Below are 7,489 nucleotides of genomic sequence, written 5' to 3' on the forward strand. Positions count from 1 at the left end.
CAGGATAGGATTAGATACACGGCTCAGCAGACAGTATCACACAGGAGAGGATTAGATACACGGCTCAGCAGACAGTATCACACAGGATAGGATTAGATACACGGCTCAGCAGACAGTATCACACAGGATAGGATTAGGTACACGGCTCAGCAGACAGTATCACACAGGATAAGATTAGATACACGGCTCAGCAGACAGTATCACACAGTACAGGATTAGGTACACGGCTCAGCAGACAGTATCACACAGGATAAGATTAGATACACGGTTCAGCAGACAGTATCACACAGGAGAGGGTTAGATACACGGCTCAGCAGACAGTATCACACAGGAGAGTGTTAGATACACGGCTCAGCAGTCAGTATCACACAGGATAGGATTAGATACACGGCTCAGCAGACAGTATCACACAGGATAGGATTAGATACCGCTCAGCAGACAGTATCACACAAGATAGGATTAGATACATGGCTCAGCAGACAGTATCACACAGGATAGGATTAGATACCGCTCAGCAGACAGTATCCCACAGGATAGGATTAGATACACAGCTCAGCAGAGAGTATCACACAGGATAGGATTAGATACACGGCTCACCAGACAGTATCACACAGGATAGCATTAGATACACAGCTCAGCAGACAGTATCACACAGGATAGGATTAGATACACGGCTCAGCAGATAGTATCACACAGGAGAGGATTAGACACACAGCTCAGCAGACATTATAACACAGGAGAGGATTAGATACACGGCTCAGCAGACAGTATCACACAGGAGAGGATTAGATACACGGCTCAGCAGACAGTATCACACAGGATAGGATTAGATACACGGCTCAGCAGACGGTATCACACAGGATAGCATTAGATACACGGCTCAGCAGACGGTATCACACAGGATAGGATTAGATACACGGCTAAGCAGATAGTATCACACAGCATAGGATTAGATACACGGCTCAGCAGAAAGTATCACACAGCATAGGATTAGATACACGGCTCAGCAGATAGTATCACACAGCATAGGATTAGATACATGGCTCAGCAGATAGTATCACACAGCATAGGATTAGATACACGGCTCAGCAGACAGTATCACACAGGAGAGGGTTAGATACACGGCTCAGCAGACAGTATCACACAGTTGAGGATTAGATACACAGCTCAGCACACAGTATCACACAGAATAGGATTAGATACACAGCTCAGCACACAGTATCACACAGGATATGATTAGATACATGGCTCAGCAGACAGTATCACACAGGATAGGATTAGATACACGGCACAGCAGACGGTATCACACTGGATAGGATTAGATACACGGCTCAGCAGACAGTATCACACAGGATAGGATTAGATAATCGGCTCAGCAGGCAGTATCACACAGGATAGGATTAGATACACGGCTCAGCAGACAGTATCACACAGGATAGGATTAGAAACACGGCTCAGCAGACGTATCACACAGGACAGGATTAGATACATGGCTCAGAAGACAGTATCACACAGGAGAGGGTTAGATACACAGCTCAGCAGACAGTATCACACAGGATAGGATTAGATACACGGCTCAGCAGACAGTATCACACAGGAGAGGGTTAGATACACGGCTCAGCAGACGGTATCACACAGGATAGGATTAGATACACGGCTCAGCAGACAGTATCACACAGGAGAGGATTAGATGCACGGCTCAGCAGACAGTATCACACAGGATAGGTTTAGATACACGGCTCAGCAGACAGTATCACACAGGATAGGATTAGATACACAGCTCAGCAGACAGTATCACACAGGATAGGATTAGATACACGGCTCAGCAGACAGTATCACACAGGAGAGGGTTAGATACACAGCTCAGCAGACGGTATCACACAGGATAGGATTAGATACACGGCTCAGCAGACAGTATCACACAGGAGAGGATTAGATGCACGGCTCAGCAGACAGTATCACACAGGATAGGTTTAGATACACGGCTCAGCAGACAGTATCACACAGGATAGGATTAGATACATGGCTCAGCAGACAGTATCACACAGGATAGGATTAGATCCAGCTCAGCAGACAGTATCACACAGGAGAGGGTTAGATACACGGCTCAGCAGACAGTATCACACAGGATAGGATTAGATACACGGCTCAGCAGACAGTATCACACAGGATAGGATTAGATACACGGCTCAGCAGACAGTATCACACAGGAGAGGGTTAGATACACGGCTCAGCAGACAGTATCACACAGGATAGGTTTAGATACACGGCTCAGCAGACAGTAACACACAGGATAGGATTAGATACAGCTCAGCATACAGTATCACACAGGATAGGATTAGATACACGGCTCAGCAGACAGTATCACACAGGATAGGATTAGACACACGGCTCAGCAGACAGTATCACACAGGAGAGGGTTAGATACACGGCTCAGCAGACAGTATCACACAGGATAGGATTAGATACACGGCTCAGCAGACAGTATCACACAGGAGAGGATTAGATGCACGGCTCAGCAGACAGTATCACACAGGATAGGTTTAGATACACGGCTCAGCAGACAGTATCACACAGGATAGGATTAGATACACGGCTCAGCAGACAGTATCACACAGGAGCGGATTAGATGCACGGCTCAGCAGACAGTATCACACAGGATAGGTTTAGATACAGCTCAGCATACAGTATCACACAGGATAGGATTAGATACACGGTTCAGCATACAGTATCACACAGGATAGGATTAGATACACGGCTCAGCAGACAGTATCACACAGGATATGATTAGATACATGGCTCAGCAGACAATATCACACAGGATAGGATTAGATACACGGCTCAGCAGACGGTATCACACAGGAGAGGATTAGATACATGGCTCAGCAGATGGTATCACACAGGATAGGATTAGATACACGGCTCAGCAGATGGTATCACACAGGATAGGATTAGATACCCGGCTCAGCAGACAGTATCACACAGGATAAGATTAGATACACGGCTCAGCAGACAGTATCACACAGAACAGGATTAGATACAGAGCTCAGCAGACGGTATCACACAGGAGAGGATTAGATACTTGGCTCAGAAGACAGTATCACACAGGATAGGATTAGATACTTGGCTCAGAAGACAGTATCACACAGGATAGGATTAGATACACAGCTCAGCAGACAGTATCACACAGGACAGGATTAGATATATGGCTCAGCAGACAGTATCACACAGGATAGGATTAGATACACGGCTCAGCAGACAGTATCACACAGGATAGGATTAGATACACGGCTCAGCAGACAGTATCACACAGGACAGGATTAGATACACGGCTCAGCAGACAGTATCACACAGGATAGGATTTGATACACGTCTCAGCAGACAGTATCACACAGGATAGGATTAGATACACGGCTCAGCAGACAGTATCACACTGGACAGGATTAGATACACAGCTCAGCAGACAGTATCACACAGGAAAGGATTAGATACACAGCTCAGCAGACAGTATCACACAGGATAGGATTTGATACACGTCTCAGCAGACAGTATCACACAGGATAGGATTAGATACACGGCTCAGCATACAGTATAACACAGGAGAGGATTAGATACACGGCTCAGCAGACAGTATCACACCGAAGAGGATTAGATACACGGCTCAGCATACAGTATCAAACAGGATGGGATTAGATACAAGGCTCAGCAGACAGTATCACACAGGAAGGGATTAGATACACGGCTCAGCAGACAGTATCACACAGGAAGGGATTAGATACACGGCTCAGCAGACAGTATCACACAGGAAGGGATTAGATACACGACTCAGCAGACAGTATCACACAGGAAGCGATTAGATACACGGCTCAGCAGACAGTATCACACAGGAAGGGATTAGATACACGGCTCAGCAGACAGTATCGCACAGGAAGGGATTAGATACACGGCTCAGCATACAGTATCAAACAGGATGGGATTAGATACACGGCTCAGCAGACAGTATCACACAGGAAGGGATTAGATACAAGGATCAGCAGACAGTATCACACAGGAAGGGATTAGATACACGGCTCAGCAGACAGTATCACACAGGAAGCGATTAGATACACGGCTCAGCAGACAGTATCACACAGGAAGCGATTAGATACACGGCTCAGCAGATAGTATCACACAGGACAGGATTAGATACACGGCACAGCAGATAGTATCACACAGGAGAGGATTAGATACACGGCTCAGCAGACAGTATCACACAGGACAGGATTAGATACACGGCACAGCAGACAGTATCACACAGGATAGGATTAGCTGCACGGCTCAGCAGACAGTATCACACAGGATGGGATTAGATACACGTCTCAGCAGACAGTATCACACAGGATAGGATTGGATACACGGCTCAGCAGACAGTATCACACAGGATAGGATTAGATACACGTCTCAGCAGACAGTATCACACAGGATAGGATTGGATACACGGCTCAGCAGACAGTATCACACAGGATGGGATTAGATACACGTCTCAGCAGACAGTATCACACAGGATAGGATTGGATACACGGCTCAGCAGATAGTAGCACACAGGATGGGATTAGATACACAGCTCAGCAGACAGTATCAAACAGGAGAGGATTAGATACGCTGCTCAGAAGACAGTATCACACAGGATGGGATTAGATACACGTCTCAGCAGACAGTATCACACAGGAGAGGATTAGATACACGGCTCAGCAGACAGTATCACACAGCATAGGATTAGATACACGACTCAGCAGACAGTATCACACAGCATAGGATTAGATACACGGCTCAGCACACCGTATCACACAGGATAGGATTAGATACATAGCTCAGAAGACAGTATCACACGTGAGAGGATTAGATACACGGCTCAGCAGACAGTATCACACAGCATAGGATTAGATACACGGCTCAGCACACAGTATCACACAGGATAAGATTAGATACACGGCTCAGCAGACGGTATCACACAGGATAGGATTAGATACACGGCTCAGCAGACAGTATCACACAGGATAGGATTAGATACAAGGCTCAGCAGACAGTATCACACAGGATAAGATTAGATACACAGCTCAGCATACAGTATCACACAGGATACGATTAGATACACAGCTCAGCAGACATTATCACACAGGACAGGATTAGATACACAGCTCAGCAGACATTATCACACAGGACAGGATTAGATACACGGCTCAGCAGACAGTATCACACAGCATAGGATTAGATACACGGCTCAGCAGACAGTATCACACAGCATAGGATTAGATACACGGCTCAGCACACCGTATCACACAGGATAGGATTAGATACATAGCTCAGAAGACAGTATCACACGTGAGAGGATTAGATACACGGCTCAGCAGACAGTATCACACAGGATAGGATTAGATAATCGGCTCAGCAGGCAGTATCACACAGGATAGGATTAGATACACGGCTCAGCAGACAGTATCACACAGGATAGGATTAGAAACACGGCTCAGCAGACGTATCACACAGGACAGGATTAGATACATGGCTCAGAAGACAGTATCACACAGGAGAGGGTTAGATACACAGCTCAGCAGACAGTATCACACAGGATAGGATTAGATACACGGCTCAGCAGACAGTATCACACAGGAGAGGGTTAGATACACGGCTCAGCAGACAGTATCACACAGGAGAGGGTTAGATACACGGCTCAGCAGACAGTATCACACAGGATAGGATTAGATACACGGCTCAGCAGACAGTATCACACAGGAGAGGATTAGATGCACGGCTCAGCAGACAGTATCACACAGGATAGGTTTAGATACACGGCTCAGCAGACAGTATCACACAGGATAGGATTAGATACATGGCTCAGCAGACAGTATCACACAGGATAGGATTAGATCCAGCTCAGCAGACAGTATCACACAGGAGAGGGTTAGATACACGGCTCAGCAGACAGTATCACACAGGATAGGATTAGATACACGGCTCAGCAGACAGTATCACACAGGATAGGATTAGATACACGGCTCAGCAGACAGTATCACACAGGAGAGGGTTAGATACACGGCTCAGCAGACAGTATCACACAGGATAGGTTTAGATACACGGCTCAGCAGACAGTAACACACAGGATAGGATTAGATACAGCTCAGCATACAGTATCACACAGGATAGGATTAGATACACGGCTCAGCAGACAGTATCACACAGGATAGGATTAGACACACGGCTCAGCAGACAGTATCACACAGGAGAGGGTTAGATACACGGCTCAGCAGACAGTATCACACAGGATAGGATTAGATACACGGCTCAGCAGACAGTATCACACAGGAGAGGATTAGATGCACGGCTCAGCAGACAGTATCACACAGGATAGGTTTAGATACACGGCTCAGCAGACAGTATCACACAGGATAGGATTAGATACACGGCTCAGCAGACAGTATCACACAGGAGAGGATTAGATGCACGGCTCAGCAGACAGTATCACACAGGATAGGTTTAGATACAGCTCAGCATACAGTATCACACAGGATAGGATTAGATACACGGTTCAGCATACAGTATCACACAGGATAGGATTAGATACACGGCTCAGCAGACAGTATCACACAGGATATGATTAGATACATGGCTCAGCAGACAATATCACACAGGATAGGATTAGATACACGGCTCAGCAGACGGTATCACACAGGAGAGGATTAGATACATGGCTCAGCAGATGGTATCACACAGGATAGGATTAGATACACGGCTCAGCAGATGGTATCACACAGGATAGGATTAGATACCCGGCTCAGCAGACAGTATCACACAGGATAAGATTAGATACACGGCTCAGCAGACAGTATCACACAGAACAGGATTAGATACAGAGCTCAGCAGACGGTATCACACAGGAGAGGATTAGATACTTGGCTCAGAAGACAGTATCACACAGGATAGGATTAGATACTTGGCTCAGAAGACAGTATCACACAGGATAGGATTAGATACACAGCTCAGCAGACAGTATCACACAGGACAGGATTAGATATATGGCTCAGCAGACAGTATCACACAGGATAGGATTAGATACACGGCTCAGCAGACAGTATCACACAGGATAGGATTAGATACACGGCTCAGCAGACAGTATCACACAGGACAGGATTAGATACACGGCTCAGCAGACAGTATCACACAGGATAGGATTTGATACACGTCTCAGCAGACAGTATCACACAGGATAGGATTAGATACACGGCTCAGCAGACAGTATCACACTGGACAGGATTAGATACACAGCTCAGCAGACAGTATCACACAGGAAAGGATTAGATACACAGCTCAGCAGACAGTATCACACAGGATAGGATTTGATACACGTCTCAGCAGACAGTATCACACAGGATAGGATTAGATACACGGCTCAGCATACAGTATAACACAGGAGAGGATTAGATACACGGCTCAGCAGACAGTATCACACCGA

Source organism: Phyllobates terribilis, unplaced genomic scaffold (genome assembly GCF_046119375.1).
Source record: "Phyllobates terribilis strain yellow unplaced genomic scaffold, ASM4611937v1 Scaffold_2__4_contigs__length_985480577, whole genome shotgun sequence".
NCBI classification, from domain to species: domain Eukaryota; kingdom Metazoa; phylum Chordata; class Amphibia; order Anura; family Dendrobatidae; genus Phyllobates; species Phyllobates terribilis.